Source organism: Trachymyrmex septentrionalis, unplaced genomic scaffold (assembly GCF_001594115.1).
Source record: "Trachymyrmex septentrionalis isolate Tsep2-gDNA-1 unplaced genomic scaffold, Tsep1.0 scaffold161, whole genome shotgun sequence".
Taxonomy (NCBI): Eukaryota; Metazoa; Arthropoda; class Insecta; order Hymenoptera; family Formicidae; genus Trachymyrmex; species Trachymyrmex septentrionalis.
The window spans coordinates 1,124,810-1,132,956 of record NW_017304770.1 but is presented as its reverse complement, the minus strand read 5'-3'; the positions used below and the strand labels follow the sequence as shown (position 1 = coordinate 1,132,956).

Here is an 8,147-nt window from a genome sequence, read left to right as displayed (position 1 = left end):
ACGCACGCCCGCCCGCCTGCACGCACGCACGCCCGCACGCATACAGTCAGTCATTGGAGGTTGTACTTTTTATTTTCATTTTTATGTAGAAATGAATTTTTAGTGCAAAAATAAAAATAAGAGGAACAATCTGCAATGACCTTGATTTTGACAAATATTATCCAGGTTATAATCCTGAACAACATTCAAGAGATTTTAGCCGTCGATCTTGAGTAATGTTAATGCCGACGGTGCTGTAACTTGCAAGCTTTATAACTCGAAAAGTACTTAATGAAAAGGAAGACAGCTGAAGATGAAATGAATTTAATTATAGTGGAAAGTTCTCGAGGTAAGTTACAAGAATATCTAATACAAAATAGGTAGTTCCGTTTAAAAAATTTAAAATGACCTTGCTCTGACCTTGACGACGCCACTCAAGGTCAAACCAATGGTACCATCTTATGTACCCCTCAAAGTCCCAAAACTTTTGTCTGAAACATTTTTCTTTAAAATGCACTGTTTAAAAGATATTTGAGGTGATATAGATATGAGTGAAAAAGATATTCGATTAAAATGAGACTCTGTATATGGGGCATTTCGTGTGAAATTTTCATTCTAAAACCGTAAACATTTTTTTATTCGTAAAAATTTTTTATATATTACTACATGCATAAAAATAGTTTATACGTATTTTAGGATTTCTCGATTTACTCATTTATCGATTCCATATTTACAACTAGTTTAATTTTTGAGTCTTCTTCTGGCTTTCATATGGCTTCAATGTTATTAGGTGCTTGAATTAATTCCCACTGTTAACCAGGAAAGATATTTGTGCTATTTCAACAAGGCCGAAAATAACTGCTGATGTATGTGAAAGCACTGTCAATAGGCTTCAATAATTAGTATATAAAATTTGATCGGATCACAATTTTTTATCGCATTAAAAATATCGAGTTTTGTATAAAAAAAAAAGTATTTGCGGGAAGCATAACTTTTCTATATTAATCTCAAGAAATCTACTATTGAAAGTCATCGTTTGCTAGTGGAGGCTTATGAGGATCATGCTCTATCTGAAACAACTTGCAGAAATGGTTTAGAAGATTTAAAAATGATTTTGACATGAATGACAAAGAGCGCCCAAAGAAAGCCGAAAAAGTTTGAAGATGGAAAATTGGAGGCATTACTTCAGGAAGATTCATGTCAGAAACTCAAAGAGTTGTCGAAAACATTAAATGTCGATGAGTCAACCATTAGCAAACGTTTAAAAGCAATGGGAATGATTTAAAAGCTAGGAAATTGGGTCTCACATGAATTGAGGGAAAGAGAGATTGCGAAACGTTTAGCCATTTATGAATTGCTACTTTAAAGACAAAAACGGAAATCATTTTTGCATTGAATTGTAACTGGCGATAAAAAATGAATTCGTTACGACAATCCTAAGAGCAAGAAATCATGGGTGTCTCAACTATCAACATCAATGCTAAAACAGGATATTTATGGCAAGAAGATCGTGCAGTGCGTTTTGTGGGATCAAGTCGGTATAGTGTACTATGAGCTGCTACAACCAAGTCATCAATGCTGAACGTTACCGGTTAATTACTCAATTTCAGGAATGGCATGCAAAACAAAACTTGCGGTCTAAATGTGTAAAAAAACAGATTAGTTTTACTTCAGGAAGCAAAATTTATGCAGAACTATATTCATATTTTGAATATAGGAATAAAACCAAAAGCAAATGCACATTTTGTTTCATGATCGATACAAAATAAAAGTAAGGTAGTTGGTCCAGAAATCGTCAGGATGCCAGTAATTGCCAAGTTTACGTATTAAAGACGTATTTTAGTGCTTCCCAAGTAGCAAATTGACGTCAAAATGATGTAACGACAGAAACCCTGGTAGCAAGTTGACGTCATTTTGAAGATCGTGCAGTGCGTCATTTTGACGTCAACTTGCTACCAGGGTTTCTGTCGATCGTACGGCTTGCTGATATTTTTATTTTATTTTATTTCCAAGGAGGTATTTACAATGTTGTGTTACATTACGAAACTCATAAGTATATGAATTCACTATTTATTAACTCGAATATATGGAGCATATACCGAGCTTATGCGTGATTTCGATCAAATGCTTCATTGTGAGGTTAAGAGGGACTATTTTGTGTGATTTTGGAGTAATGACAACTTGCATGAGATAAATTGAGTTATAAATCGAGATCACAGTTTTACATATACCATGACAAATTATTATTTCATACAAATTTCATAGTTTTTTTATGACGTAACCAGCACTGGTTCATCGAAGCACGTAGTCGTTCGAATAATCGCCATATCTGTTTGATTACTGGGACTAGGGCCGAAAAAAATTCTTGTAAATCGAATAATAATGTATTCAAAATCTAAATAAAAAAATTAGATCCGTAATTGTTATTATCTAGACATTTTATGGATCAGTAATCATCATAGACATAGGCAAGTTAATAAATAAATACATAAGCATAAAGAATGTAGATCATTGGATCATATTTCTATGTTGATAACTAGTATATGTAGAACAGAGATCGGCACTATTCGAATCAAAACTAATTTTACAATTTTTTTCTGTTAGAACAGCTATTAATATTTATTGAAAATTTATAATAATGATATCTAGTTCTGAAAAAAAAATAAAATATAAAAAATTATAAAAATATATATATAATTAATAGATTAAGTATTATATTATAGTTCGGCCGAGATAAATCTATACAATCAATCAATGTCTATTTGAGCAAACAGTGGGTGACAATGTGCAAATAATTTATTCAAATAAACATATCAAATACGCAAACGCTTCGATCCTGATTTGGATCCTTATCAATGCTCCAAAATTATTGACAATATACAATTACCCAAAGATAGTAATGTAACAAGATGTCATCATACTTCGTCTTGACGTTTGATGAACAGCTTTACTCGTATATATAAATTTATCTGTCTGAATCATCGTTCGTTTATGCGATAGTTAAACACGTATGGCGATTTGTGGGACATATCCATGACGATTATTGGGTAAACCGTTATGGCGGCATGGCGATAACTTGTACATTTGTGCCTTCTAATTTTTATGAAGGATTTTTTTAACAACGGCAGTAGGTATAAGAATTTTAGAGTGACGTTTTTATTTGTCATAAAAAATTGATTTAAAATAACCTAAAATAACAGTCACTTACTTTTCAATCTGAAAAATATAAATTTGCAAAGTCAAGTGTTTTGATTAACGATTATTGCCAACTACCATAAATGATTAAAGTTTTATATCAAGAATCGAAAATATAAATATACCGAAAAGAATTTTGTTATTGTCTCTAGTTTGTCACAAGGCGCGCATCATTAACTCGTCTGTCTGTACACGATGCGAGAAGTTGCACGAAGTTCATCTTCGTATATTATGTAAATCGTTGTAGATTTTTTTCAAATTTTCTCGATTTGTATGATAAATAGTTTAAAGATACAATATCGATCGGCGTCGTCGTCGTCAGTCGGCGTCTCACAGTGGTACTGAATATAGGCGAAAATGAAATTTTTAATTTTTTTATTGACAACTAAATTTCTTGTAAAATAATCTCTATTAGTGTGTAAAATTTTAGAAGTAACAGGTTTTTTTCTTAAAAGAAAATATACAGTTATAATTAACAATAAAATTTGAAAAAGATGCTTTATCTTCCTACGGTTAAGTTAATGAAATAATTAATACGTCACTGAATAAGGTATTTTAAATTAATAATAATATTGTAAATTAAATTATTCTTTTAAAGTTAAATTATTATTAAATTTCTTCTAAATAATTATTTCAATAAAAACAATTAATTTTTTTATTATAAACATATAATTTGACTTTACAAAAAAAGGAATCAAAAAGAACTCACAAATGACGATGCATTATAGACATTAAATAATGATTTTTTAATTTCTTTATAGAGGTTCTGCAGAGACTTGCAGAATTAAGAATTATTAACTCTTATGTACACTCACACGCAAAAAAAAAAACAACGAAACAAAAAGGATCCTTGAATAATTCGGTAAAAAAAAAATCATACAGAGGTCTATAAAAAAGCAAATTGAAAGAAAAGATTCACACTTTTGATTGCTGTAAATCGCATTTTTGTGCGATCTTTATTTTACGCCATAGACATTTGTAAAATTTATACAAAATTTTCTCATTTGACAGGTATCCATTTGTGTCCGTATAGCTAGTGTCTGTATATATAATATTAAAAATTTAGTGGCCCGTTTTTTTGCACACTAAATTTTTACACATTTTTAATATTTTCAAATAGCAATAATTCAGTGAAAAATCATCGTAGCGAGATCTTTAAAAAAACTTTTTAAAGCTTGAAATCTTTACTTTCGAAATCGGTAATTGATATTTTAATCTGACTGATCCTATACGGACACAAATGATTACCCGCCTATACGGACACAAATGATTACCCGTCAAATGTACGAGTAAAAATTTTGTACAAATTTTACAAATATCCATAACGTGAAGTAAAGATCACACAAAAATGCGATTTACAGCAATCGAAAGTGTGAATCTTTACTCTCAATTTGCTTTTTTATAGATCTCTGTATGATTTTTTTTCATCGAGTTAATTAATATTGAAGCAAAAAGAGTTCTTTTTACTTCGTCATTATTTTTTTTGCGTGTGAGTACATAAGAATTAATAATTCTTACTTCTGCAAGTCTCTGCAAGATCCTCTATAAAGAAATTAAAAAATCATTATTTAATATGATCTATAATATGATCCTCATTTGTTAGTTCTTCTTGATTCTTTTTTTTTGTAAAGTCAAATTGTATGCTTATTATCAAAAAATTGTTTTTTTTTTAAATAATTATTTAAAAATAAATTTAATAGTAATTTAACTTTAAAAGAGTATAATATAATTTTTGCATATTATTATATTAATTTAAAATATCTTATTCAATAACATATTGATTAATTTAACCGTAGGAAGATAAAGAATGTTTTTCAAATTTTATTGTTAATTATAACTGTATATTTTTCTTTTGAAAAAAATACTGTTACTTCTCAAATTTTATACACTAAATAGAAATTATTTTACAAGAAATTTAATTTTCAATGAAAAAGTAGAAAATTTTATTTTCGATCGTCTATATTCGGTACCATTGTGCGTCGGTCGGCGTCGTCGTCATTATAATTGATCGGCGTCGGTCAGTGTCGTCGAAGTCGGTCGGCATTAATCAATAGGTCTGTTTTCTGTGGCTGAACCTGTGTACACTTTTGGAATTTAAAGTGAGATGGATATATATTTTGTAGCGGATTGCTACATATAATGAATGTAGGTAATTGATGGTACACGAATTCACAAGTAATAATGTTCGTTTATTAGCACATACAATACCTAATCGCGACAATGTAATATAATGATGTCGTGTAGAGGATGGTTGAAAAATGAATAATGATGAGAACGTATCTAGATGGGCAATTGAATATAGTGTTCGTGAGAGCGCGCCATTTGGTGGCGGAGTATGTCTAAATGAGTATAAGGCATGAAGTATAACTGAAAGTGTGAGAATGTATGTGTATGTGTATATGAAAATGTGAATGTGTCTCCACACATGTACTCCCCTCCGAGAGACTGGATGAATAGGCGCGAATCGTACTTTTTTAGGTTTTTCACATCTCTTCTTTGGTGTATCGTTTGCCACAGCCATGTTTTCTGTTGTGTCTTCAGGTACTTCTTCTGCGTTGGGTAAGAAGGCGGGTTTCAGCCTTTATATCGATAGGGCAACGTCACAGCCATTCATGTGGATCACGTAAACATGTTCATTTTCCCTACATACCACTTTGTGTAGCCCGGTATAAGTATGTTGGAGTGGTTTTCGGATGCCATCTTCCCTGACGAAAACCTGTGTGGCCTGTTTTAATTGCTGTTGTCGGAATGCTGTTGTCCGTCCGTTTTCTATGGTGTTGCGTTGATTATGGACGGAGTTGTCGTATGCGTTTACGAAGTGCTATGACGAAGGTCTCCGTGTTTTCTGTCGGATCTAGGTTTTCTAGAAATTCTCCGAGTAGTCTCAGCGGTACGCCATAGACTAATTCCTCTGGAGAGCATTTACGCTGGCAGGTACTGAAGGCAGGTACGTGCCAAATGAGTGATGTCTCTGTTGATTCCCGGCCAAACGAATTTTTGTCCAATTTGATGTTTGGTGGCTCTGCCGCTGAGATGTGCCATTCCATGCACGGCGTCGAAGATACGTTTCCTCAGCGTTCCTGGGATATAAGGTCATATAGCGCCTTTTGAGCAGTCGCAGTAAAGCGATGTGGTTGAGCCTGATAATGTGAATTTTTTTAACTTTAAGGTTGATTCGCCTTTCAAAAGTTCTTGAAGTTCTTCATCTTTCGCCTGTTCCGTGGATAGTTATTACTTCCTATTCTTCCGTAGTAGTTATTACTGTACTTACTGTTCTTCCGAAGTAGTTATTACTTCCTATTCTTCCATAGTAGTTATTACTGTACTTACTATTCTTCCGTAGTAGTTATTACTGGAATTTGGATAGCGTTGATGCGTGATAACGTGTCAGGAACTATATTTTCCTGTCCAGCGATATGTTTGTGGTGAACTGAGCAATTATAATAAATCTAGCTATCGAGCTTGTCGAGATGACGCTTTGTTTAAATGCTGTTTGAATGCATGCGTTAATGGTTTGTGATCAGTTCTAATAGTGACTATGCAACCTTGAAGGATGTCTTTGAAATATTTAATACTTTCACAGATCGCTAGAAGCTCTCGGTCATACGTGCGGTATTTCTTTTGTGTGTCACTGAGTTTTTTTTTTAGAAAAAAATGCTATAGGTGAGTCAGTGGAGAGAAGTATAGTTGCTCCTTCGATCGGGTATGCTAGTAGAGTGGCGTTTGTGAGTTCCGCTTTGCAGGCTTCAAATGCGGTTATTGTCTCAGCATTCCAAGGCATAGGTCTTTTATTGTTTTTCTTGCTATCTTTCAATAGTTCATTTAACGATCTCTGGTTTTTGGCTGCATGCCTCAGGTGACGACGATAATAATTTAACATGCCAAGGAATCTACGGAGTTGAATTATCGTCTCAAATCGAGGAAAATTTGTAATTGCTTTTACCTTGTCTGCCCGAGGTTTGATATCTTCGCTGTTGATCTCGTGTCCGAGAAATTCTATGTTCTTCTGTCCGAAGTTGCACTTAGCTGGGTTGATCGTTATGCCTACTTTCTGGAGTTGCTGAAAGACTTGACGCAGATCTTTTTTATGTTGCTCCTCGTCTGTTGAGGCTACAAGAACGTCGTCTACGTAAACGAAACAATATTCTAAACTTTGTAGGATCTAGTTTATGTCGCTGGAAGGTTTGTGCTGCATTCCGTAGGCCGAAAGGCATGGTTACGAATTCGAACAAACCAAAGGGCTTAGTTACCGTCGTCTTTAGAATATCTTCCTCGAGGACAGATATGGTACCTGGTGATATGCTTTAACTAGATTAAGTGGTGAATATATGTTTATCGTGCAGATGGTTGGCGAGGTCGTGTATATGAGGTAGCAGGTATCGGTCTGGGGTCGTCACCGCGTTCAGACCTCAGTAATCCCCCTAAGGTCTCCACTCTAGGTTGTTTCTTTGATACCAGATGCAATGCTGCCGCCCAAGGGCTATTGGACGGTCGGCAGATCCCGAGCTGCATCAAATGTGCGAATTCAGCCTTTGCGATTTTTAGTTTGTCCGGTGGTAATCGTCGTGGTCGGCTGGCAACTGGAGGACCTTTAGTTTGGATGTGGTGAAAAATTTCATATGCTCTGTGTGTCGGTAACTGCGGTTCCTTGGTGATTCTTGGGTAATCCGCAAGGATGGTGGTACGTTGAAGTGAAATCGATCGTTTTGATGGAAGCGTAGGCAATGTGTCGCTTAAAACTTGGGACGTTTAGTTGCATTATTTTATCGATTAGACGCTTACCTTAATGTCCACTATGAAGTAATATTTGAATAAGTCTGTCCCTATGACCGGTTGTGAGACATTGGCCACGGTGAATTGCAACGTGATTGGTCGGCGTATGCCAAGGTCTAGCGTAAAAATTTTTTGTCTGTACGTCTTGACCTGTGAGCCGTTGACGGCGTATAGAATGAGTGACGTTGATGAGACTGTTT

The 8,147-nt window shown here is 34.2% G+C and overlaps 1 long non-coding RNA gene across 2 annotated transcripts; it reads right to left on the bottom strand.

Moving 5' to 3' along the window:
- Positions 1-1,965: 1,965 nt before the first annotated feature.
- On the bottom strand, positions 1,966-3,500 carry LOC108746231. Of its 2 annotated transcripts, XR_001939155.1 has the most exons (4): positions 3,300-3,500; positions 3,188-3,195; positions 2,867-3,072; positions 1,966-2,325 (listed from the first exon to the last, which is right to left on the bottom strand). It is a non-coding gene; the product is annotated as an uncharacterized LOC108746231 (long non-coding RNA). The 2 variants fall into 2 exon arrangements; XR_001939154.1 differs by having other exon boundaries at positions 3,188-3,500.
- Positions 3,501-8,147: the final 4,647 nt, after the last annotated feature.